Raw genomic sequence first — 7,671 nt, 5'->3', positions numbered from 1 at the left:
AGGAGGGGCAGCAGAGGGTGGCAGTGCTGGGGTGGGGCCTGTGGTAGGACAGGAGGCTGCACCCCCGGGAGTCTCAGTTCAGGTCATGGCAGGGGCAGCCCCGAGTGTGGGGACAGGTCTATGTGGGGCTCCCTATGTGACCTTGTGTTCAAAGAAAGAGGCCTTCACAGTTGTGCTGTAATACAATTGCAGAGGCAGAAAGGAGTGGCGGGAGGTGCCGGTTGCCTGGGACTTGGGACCGTTACGACAGGTGGCAGAGGGCCCTGGCACCCCTGGTTCCGGGGCAGTTCTGCCAGAGCCCTGCCCTCTTCACCTGGGCCCTGGGGAGAACACAGGCCCCACTTGTGGTGACCTTTAATGAAGCCAGGCCTGAGGACCCTGAGCCCTGCCACAGCAGAGCCACTAGGGATTGGCTGGCAGGCTTCTGTGATGTCACAGTCACTGAGATGCGCACTCTGGGCTGGGAGGCGACCAGAGGCCAGTAGTGCGTCTACTGCCCAACTGACCAGTTGGTAGTGTAGGCAGCAGGCGCATTTCAGAGAATCACATGGATACTCAACGGAGGTGAGTGGGACTTGCTCTCTACATGAGCTGTGGCGTGGGGAAGGTCCTGCCAGGGGGGTGGCCCTGGTCTCCCATGCCAGGTTCCATGAGTGATGTGGTGGAGCTCTGAGTGCTGCCCCTGTGTGCAGAACGTGTATACAGTTTTCTCATTCCTCCCGCTCTGCTGGTCACCAGTGTTGAATGGGCCTGGGTTTGAGTCCGTGTCTGGACATGGGTTCAAGACTAGGTGTCAGGTCAGCTGGTATCAGGTGGGCAGGGAGGCCGGCTCTGAGAGCCCCAGAGATGCGGGAGCTGGGAGCATGCCAGGGAGCCCCGTAGACTTGGGCTCCCTGGAGGACACGTGGCTGCCAGGCTGGGGGAGGAGCGCCCCTTTCCGAGGGCAGGGGAGGCAAGGTGGGGGCTGTCCTTCCCCAACTGTGGGGAGCAATCCGGACTGGACTAAGTTACTCGAATTAGGACTTATTCTATGCATCTGCTCTCCCACAATATGGCGCTGGGAGAGAAGTAAACAGCTTCCGCACAGCTGCCTCCAGTTCAACCAATTAACTGTAGGACTTGCTCCTGATTGGAGAGCAGCGTACTCAGCCGAGTTGGGATTGGCGGAGGAGGACTATAAAGGAGGAGAGAGACGGCATGCACCAGGAACATCTATGGGGAACATCTAAGGGAACCCGTGCAGCCCCCGAGAAAGCCGGCCGGCGGTGTGCCGCTCCCCTGCGGAAGTGGGGAATGCGGCCAGGGGGAACTGCCCTTCCACGGAGGTGGAAGGGATAGTAGCCAACCCGGGAAGAACCAGCAGCAAACCCGGGGAGGGCCGAGCAGACGAAAGAACAGCGCAGGGTCCTGTGTTGCTCCTCCACGAAGAGGGGGAGCGACATAATGGTGCCGTGACTCGGATATGAAGCCTAGGCAGCGTTTAGTGTCGTTCCTCCACGAAGAGGGGGAGCGACATAATGGTGCCGTGACTCGGATAGGAAACCTGACTCGGATTAGGAAACCTAGGACGGATAGCAAACTTAGGAGGGAAGAAACGGGAAGAAGCAGGAAAGTACCAGAGAGAGAGACTAGCAAACAGCCTAGGGAAAAGCCGGACGAAAAGGGTGCCGGAAGAAGCTATTGAAAGCCTAGGCATAGACTCGAAACAGCCTAGGGAAAAGCCGGACGAAAAAGGAGCCGGAAGAAGCTATTGAAAGCCTAGGCATAGACTCGGATACGGACTACGGGGGGAAGCTGGGAGAAATCTTTAAGGTCGAAAGCGAAAGTGAAAGCTAGAACAAACAGACTCGGACGCGGACTGTGGGGAGAGGCCAGGAGAAATGAGGGAGGAATATTGTTGGAAGAAAACTTGGGGAAACATACCGGGTAGAGAAAAATGTTAGGGAAATTGAAGCCGCGGGGGGCAGGCCGAGGCGGAAACGAAAGCCACTTTGGGGTTCTCAAGTTAGCCCGGGAATAGGGGGCGAAAAGTTGAAACTAGAAGCTGAGACGCAAGCCAGATTGGGATCCGTCTGATTAGCCCGGGGAGCAAAGGACGGGAAGCCAAATCGTGAGGCGGAGACGTACGCTGGGTTGAATTCGCCAGACTAGCCCGGGGAACTTAGATTGAATCCTAGTGGTGGAGACGCAAGCTACGCTGTGTTACTCGCGGAAGCCGCCGCGTGCAGAGAGAGCACGGGGCGTGAGTAGATAGGGAACGGGGCTGGCGTAGGCCGTGGTTCAGACGCGAAAGGGTTAAGCGTGGAGACCGCGGACCGCGCAAAGCCGGGAAGCCGCGCAGATGAGGCGCGGGCTGAAGCGGCTCAGAGCCGGCGAGGCGCGGAGAAGCAGCCTCGGGGCGGAGCCCGCTGGCGGGGCGAGGCGCCGGGAAGCTGCGCGGAGCCGTGAAGCTGCCGGCAGGGCGAGGTGCCGGGAAGCTGCGGGGATAAGAGAAACAGAAGTTTGGAAGTGAAGTAAAAGAGAAATGGGAATGCTGGAAGATAGAAGTGAAATGGGAGAGGTAGGAATGCCCGGAGATAGAGAAATAGAGAAAAATAAGGCCTCCCCTCAACATGCCAATTAGAAGGCTTGGATTCGGTCTGCCCGATTAGTGAGGCGATGAGCACCTGGGCGGCTAGCCGCAGGTCACCGAAGACAGGCACGAATTAACATCAGTAAAGCTTCCCCACAATGCAATAATTAGGAGGCTTGGATTCGGTCTGCCTGATTTAAGGCGGTAAGCGCCAGCAAAGCTCGACCAGAGTATGAGCTGCAGGTCACCGAAGATAGGCACAAACCAACACTAATAAGTCTCCCCCACAATACGGCAATGAGAAGGCTTGGATTCGGTTTGCCTGATAGGTTTTGTAAACACCTGCAGGCAGTTCTAGCAGAGCAGAGCATGCGCTGCAGGGCACCGAACACAGGCACGCATCAGCGCCTAAAAACCTCCTCACAATGGCGAAGAGAGGACCCGGATTCGGTTTTCCTGATTGATAGGACTTGTAAGAGCCTGTGGCAACTCTAGCAAGTACAGCAGAGTGTGTGCTGCGGGACACCGAAGACAGGCGCGTATCAACGCCAAAAAATAAAAAGAAAGGGGGATCTGTGGGGAGCAATCCGGACTGGACTAAGTTACTCGAATTAGGACTTATTCTATGCATCTGCTCTCCCACAATATGGCGCTGGGAGAGAAGTAAACAGCTTCCGCACAGCTGCCTCCAGTTCAACCAATTAACTGTAGGACTTGCTCCTGATTGGAGAGCAGCGTACTCAGCCGAGTTGGGATTGGCGGAGGAGGACTATAAAGGAGGAGAGAGACGGCATGCACCAGGAACATCTATGGGGAACATCTAAGGGAACCCGTGCAGCCCCCGAGAAAGCCGGCCGGCGGTGTGCCGCTCCCCTGCGGAAGTGGGGAATGCGGCCAGGGGGAACTGCCCTTCCACGGAGGTGGAAGGGATAGTAGCCAACCCGGGAAGAACCAGCAGCAAACCCGGGGAGGGCCGAGCAGACGAAAGAACAGCGCAGGGTCCTGTGTTGCTCCTCCACGAAGAGGGGGAGCGACATAATGGTGCCGTGACTCGGATATGAAGCCTAGGCAGCGTTTAGTGTCGTTCCTCCACGAAGAGGGGGAGCGACACCCAACCGTCCCTAGTCCCTGAGCTCTGCACAAGTCATCCTCCAGGGTCCCGGCCACCAGGTGCCCGCCTGCCTGGCTGTGTGGCAGTCCCCCCTCTGACCAGGGGGACAGCCCTCAGGGCAGCATTCCTGTGCGCTCCCCAGTGCTGACTCACATGTGCGTGTGTGTCTTACAGATTGGATATGAACGCCCTGAGGTCCCGGAGGGCCCAGGAGCGAGCAGCGCTCATCAGACAATATGAGCAGGTACAGGCCAGGGTGCTGGGGGAGGAGGTGGGGCCCTGCCTCAAGGACTGTGCCTGTGAGAGCCAGATCCTGCCTCCCTGGGGACACGGGGAGAGGGGGAGGACGAACAGCTCCCCTAGAACTTCTCATCCAGGTCCCCTCTCAGCTGCAGGGATGCCGAGGAGCGGCACTGTTGGTGCCCGAAGAAGAGGACGATGAAGGCGGCTGCCTCGTCCCTGACAGGCTTGGGTTCCTGCAGTGAGTCCTCCGCACCCCAGCTCACCCCAGGGCGGGACTGGGGTCAGAAACCCCAACATGAGGCGGCACACCTGTCCCCGGGCCCCGACCTTGAGCCCAGCTGTGGTCACAGGCAGGCACTGGTCAGCATTTGGCCAGAGCCGAGTGACCCTGGGACTCAGGACTGCAGGCAGGGACAGAGCTGGATGTGGGGCAAGCACTGGGCACTCTTACTCTGAGGCCTCTGTTTCTGTTAAGGAGAGGGGGTGGCTTGCAGGTCCCCATGCTCCCAGGCAACACAGCCTGGCCATCGCCACTCCAGAGCTGTGTCCACAGGGTTGGGGCACCAGCCTAGCATGTGGGCAGTTGTCCAGCAGGTGCCTGGCTTCAGGGCCAGGCTCAAGGCTTACGAAGACCTAGTCTGAAGGATGGCCAGGGATGTGGTCTCTGTGGCTCTGAACCTGCTTGTGGGCTCCCGCAGTACAGACCACAGGGAGGGTGCAGCTTATGGCCCTGCCCCCGGGTCTGTGCTGGCAAGAGTGGGGCCTGGGGCAGGAAGCACACTTGGAGGCTGTTCCCACAGATGTCAGGGAGAGAGGCCCCGTGGCTGGAGGGTGGGCTCCGGTGACCTGGAGGGATGGAGACATCTCGGGCCGTCTCTGGCATGACTCAGCAGCCCACCTTAGCATGGGGATAAGGGCTTCTGCCTCCATGTTGTGCCAGAACCTGGAGAATAAGTAGGAGCAGAGTGGTGGAGAGATGGCCAGGGTCCGGGCTGACAGAGGAGAGGTGAGGTGGGGCACATGACCTCAGGAGGCCAGGGCACGGGGGGAGGGTGGGCGGTGGGGGACCCTGAGTGGTGTGGGGGTCCCAGGTGCCTCGAGCCCCAGGTGCACACTCACAGCACTGAGCATCTCTCAGGAAGGCCACCCGGACTCGGTCAGTTCCAGGGTGACGTCCTGGGCAGAGCTGATGTGGGGATATAGAAGCCTCAACCCTGGGCAGCCTGGCTCTGCTCAGGACAGCCACCCCACAACTGCTGTGGGGGGCTGCCACACACCCATGAAGGTGGACCTCTGACAGGCCTGGAGCCCCCCACTGGCAGCAAGGGCCCCTGCCTGGCCCTAGGCTCCCTGTGCTCATGGTCACCAGCCCCTCCCTTCCCGTCTCAGTCCCCTGTGCTGAGAGGATGAAGCTGGTCCTTCCCTGCCCCACTAGGGAGGTCGCGGTGCCTGTTGTGGTCCTGTCCTCACCTCTCCACCTCCCTTGCTTTCCAGTGAGCAGAAGTTGCCCCAGGACAGCACCCCGGGGGCAAAGGTAAGGACAAGTCCTTGGCCATGGGCCAGTCATCTGGAAGCAGAGCTGGGCGGAGGGGCACGTGGGGCTCGGCAGTGGTGAGTGGGAGCGCCATAAGGTCCCGCGATGTGGTACTTACACGGCACCTGCTGACATCTTACCACACTCACCTGTCCCAGAAGTGAGCCACAGCTCAGGGGCGTCTGCTGGCGGCCGCCCTGACTCATTGGCATGGTTGGGAGTGACCTGGCTGGAGCTCAGGGGCTCTTCCTTGAAGACGGGGCAGTTCGGGTCAGAGGCCAGGCCACCGATGCTCCCCCAGACAGAAGATCTGGGGCTCACGGTCTGTGCCTTTTCTGGCTCCTTCCATTTGAGCAGCCACAGAGCTCCTGAGCTGCATCCGAGGGCCCCTCTCAGAGCCCCAAGCTGGGCTCACACCATCCTGTCTCGTTTTCCAGCGTAAACAGGAGGTAAGAAGGATCCAGAAGTGGATAAAGATGATCAAGAACCATAGTAAATACCGCGGCAGCGACAAGGTACCGTGGCGATGAGGGCCCCTCGGGAACACTGAGAGCTGAATTGGGGTTTGAGCAGTGCCCATTCCTGTGCCAGGCACCGCCTGCCTCTCAGATGCCCAGGGGCAACTGTCCAGCCCCTAGGGACACGGGTCATGGGCACACCTCCCCATACACACAGGACACTGTCCTGGTAGAAAATCTGAAGTCACTGCTGAAGACAATCCCGGATGCAGGGCAGGCGTGGTTCCAGGAGCCCTGTGGGGGCAGTCCGTACACGGCAGAGCCGGTGCCCCTGAGCCCTTGGCCCTCCAGTCACTGTGGGTCATAAGGCCCCCCTCTGGGCAGATCCTCCCTCTGCCAATACACAGGGAGCCCCTGCTTCTCCCTCTGCTGTCTCACCCTGCGCTGCCTCCACGAGTGGCCACGTTCACCACTCACCAGAGCCTCCTCTCTCCTGTAGTTTCAGCGCAGAATCTACAAAGGCATCCCTGCCCAGGTGCGTGGGAAGGTGTGGGCCGTGATGCTGGAGGTGGACAAGAGGAAGGCCCAGAACCCGGGCAAATACGCGGTACGGCTCTGCACTCAGCCCAAGGGGGCCCGGCCTGCTCGGGCCTGCTCAGGAGCCTGAGTCTCCGTGGAGGACCGTCCCTCACTGAGCCCTCGGGAGCCTCCTCCCCATCCTGCCTTCCTCTCCCTAGATCCTAGTCAGTGCCTCCTCCACATCTCCTCAGACCCAGCTGGGACTGGACAGGTGTGTTTTGTGCCAGAGGCTTTAACCTGCTCTCTGCTGAGCTCACCTGGGCAGCTTGGCATACGGCCAGAAGAGAGGACTTGCTGGTCCCTGATGGGCGGGGGTCTCCCAGGATGAGATCACAATGGTGTGAGGTAGGGAGCCCCACAGGCTCTGTGCTAACATGGCCTGCCCGCAGCTGGCCGGCCCTCACCTAGGCCTGCCCACAGCTGGCCCTGCCTTCACATGGACTTGCAGCCCCTGGCATTGCCCTTGCCTGGAGAGGCCGCTCCAATGGTCAGACAGCTCTCAATGCTTCTGGGAAAGGAGGGAGTGAGGACTGGTGTGAGCAGAGGGCAGTCAACTGCAGCTGGCTCTCATGGCCCCTGGCTGCCATCAGGGAGCAGGGCCCAGCTGTGTTTCCCACCCTGCCTCCCCCAAGTCTGCAGTCTGGGGCTGGCCCTGGGAGCTGGGCCTGGAGACAGTCATTGCCCAGGCTCAGCTCCAAGCCAAGGGTGGCTTGCAATGTCAAGATGGAGATGGGCCCCTCCAGCAGGGGGCAGCATGGGGCAGTGGTTAGGCTGTGGTTGACTCCTGGAGGGCAGGGCCTGAGATTTCAGCTAGGAGGCTCAGAAGCCTGGCTGGGGGCAGACCACGTCGTGCTGAGAGCTGAGGCAGGCAGGGGGAGTGCACAGGGACCTTTCAGAGCCCCTGTCTGCTGCTGACCGTCAGGGTTACGTGGGCACTGAGGCAAGTAGGGAGCCCATGACCCTCCCTCAAGGCGGGACCCAGAAAGGAATGAGCGCTTGCAGGGAACTCCATGTCAGCCAAAAGAGCTGACGTGGACTTGAGGTCCTTGTGTGGCAATGGGGCTTGGGCAGTTCTTGAGGCTGCCCCTCCCCCTTGTCCCTGCCCTGCAGGAGATGAAAGAGCTGGCCAGGCTGGGCGCCACTCACTTCCATCACATCGACTCCGCCATCGCAT

General features: G+C 60.2%; 1 non-coding gene across 1 annotated transcript; it reads left to right on the top strand.

Annotated features, from left to right (window-relative positions):
- Nucleotides 1-1,044: 1,044 nt before the first annotated feature.
- LOC103347565 (uncharacterized) lies at nt 1,045-5,521 on the top strand. Its single transcript, XR_016225187.1, has 3 exons — nt 1,045-3,927; nt 4,073-4,164; nt 5,421-5,521. It is a non-coding gene; the product is annotated as an uncharacterized LOC103347565 (transcript).
- The last annotated feature ends 2,150 nt before the right edge of the window (nt 5,522-7,671 follow it).

The sequence above is a fragment of the Oryctolagus cuniculus genome, chromosome 18 (genome assembly GCF_051225735.1).
Source record: "Oryctolagus cuniculus isolate XC-2025 breed Fujian yellow rabbit chromosome 18, ASM5122573v1, whole genome shotgun sequence".
NCBI classification, from domain to species: Eukaryota; Metazoa; Chordata; class Mammalia; order Lagomorpha; family Leporidae; genus Oryctolagus; species Oryctolagus cuniculus.
This window is presented reverse-complemented; position numbering and strand designations above follow the sequence as displayed.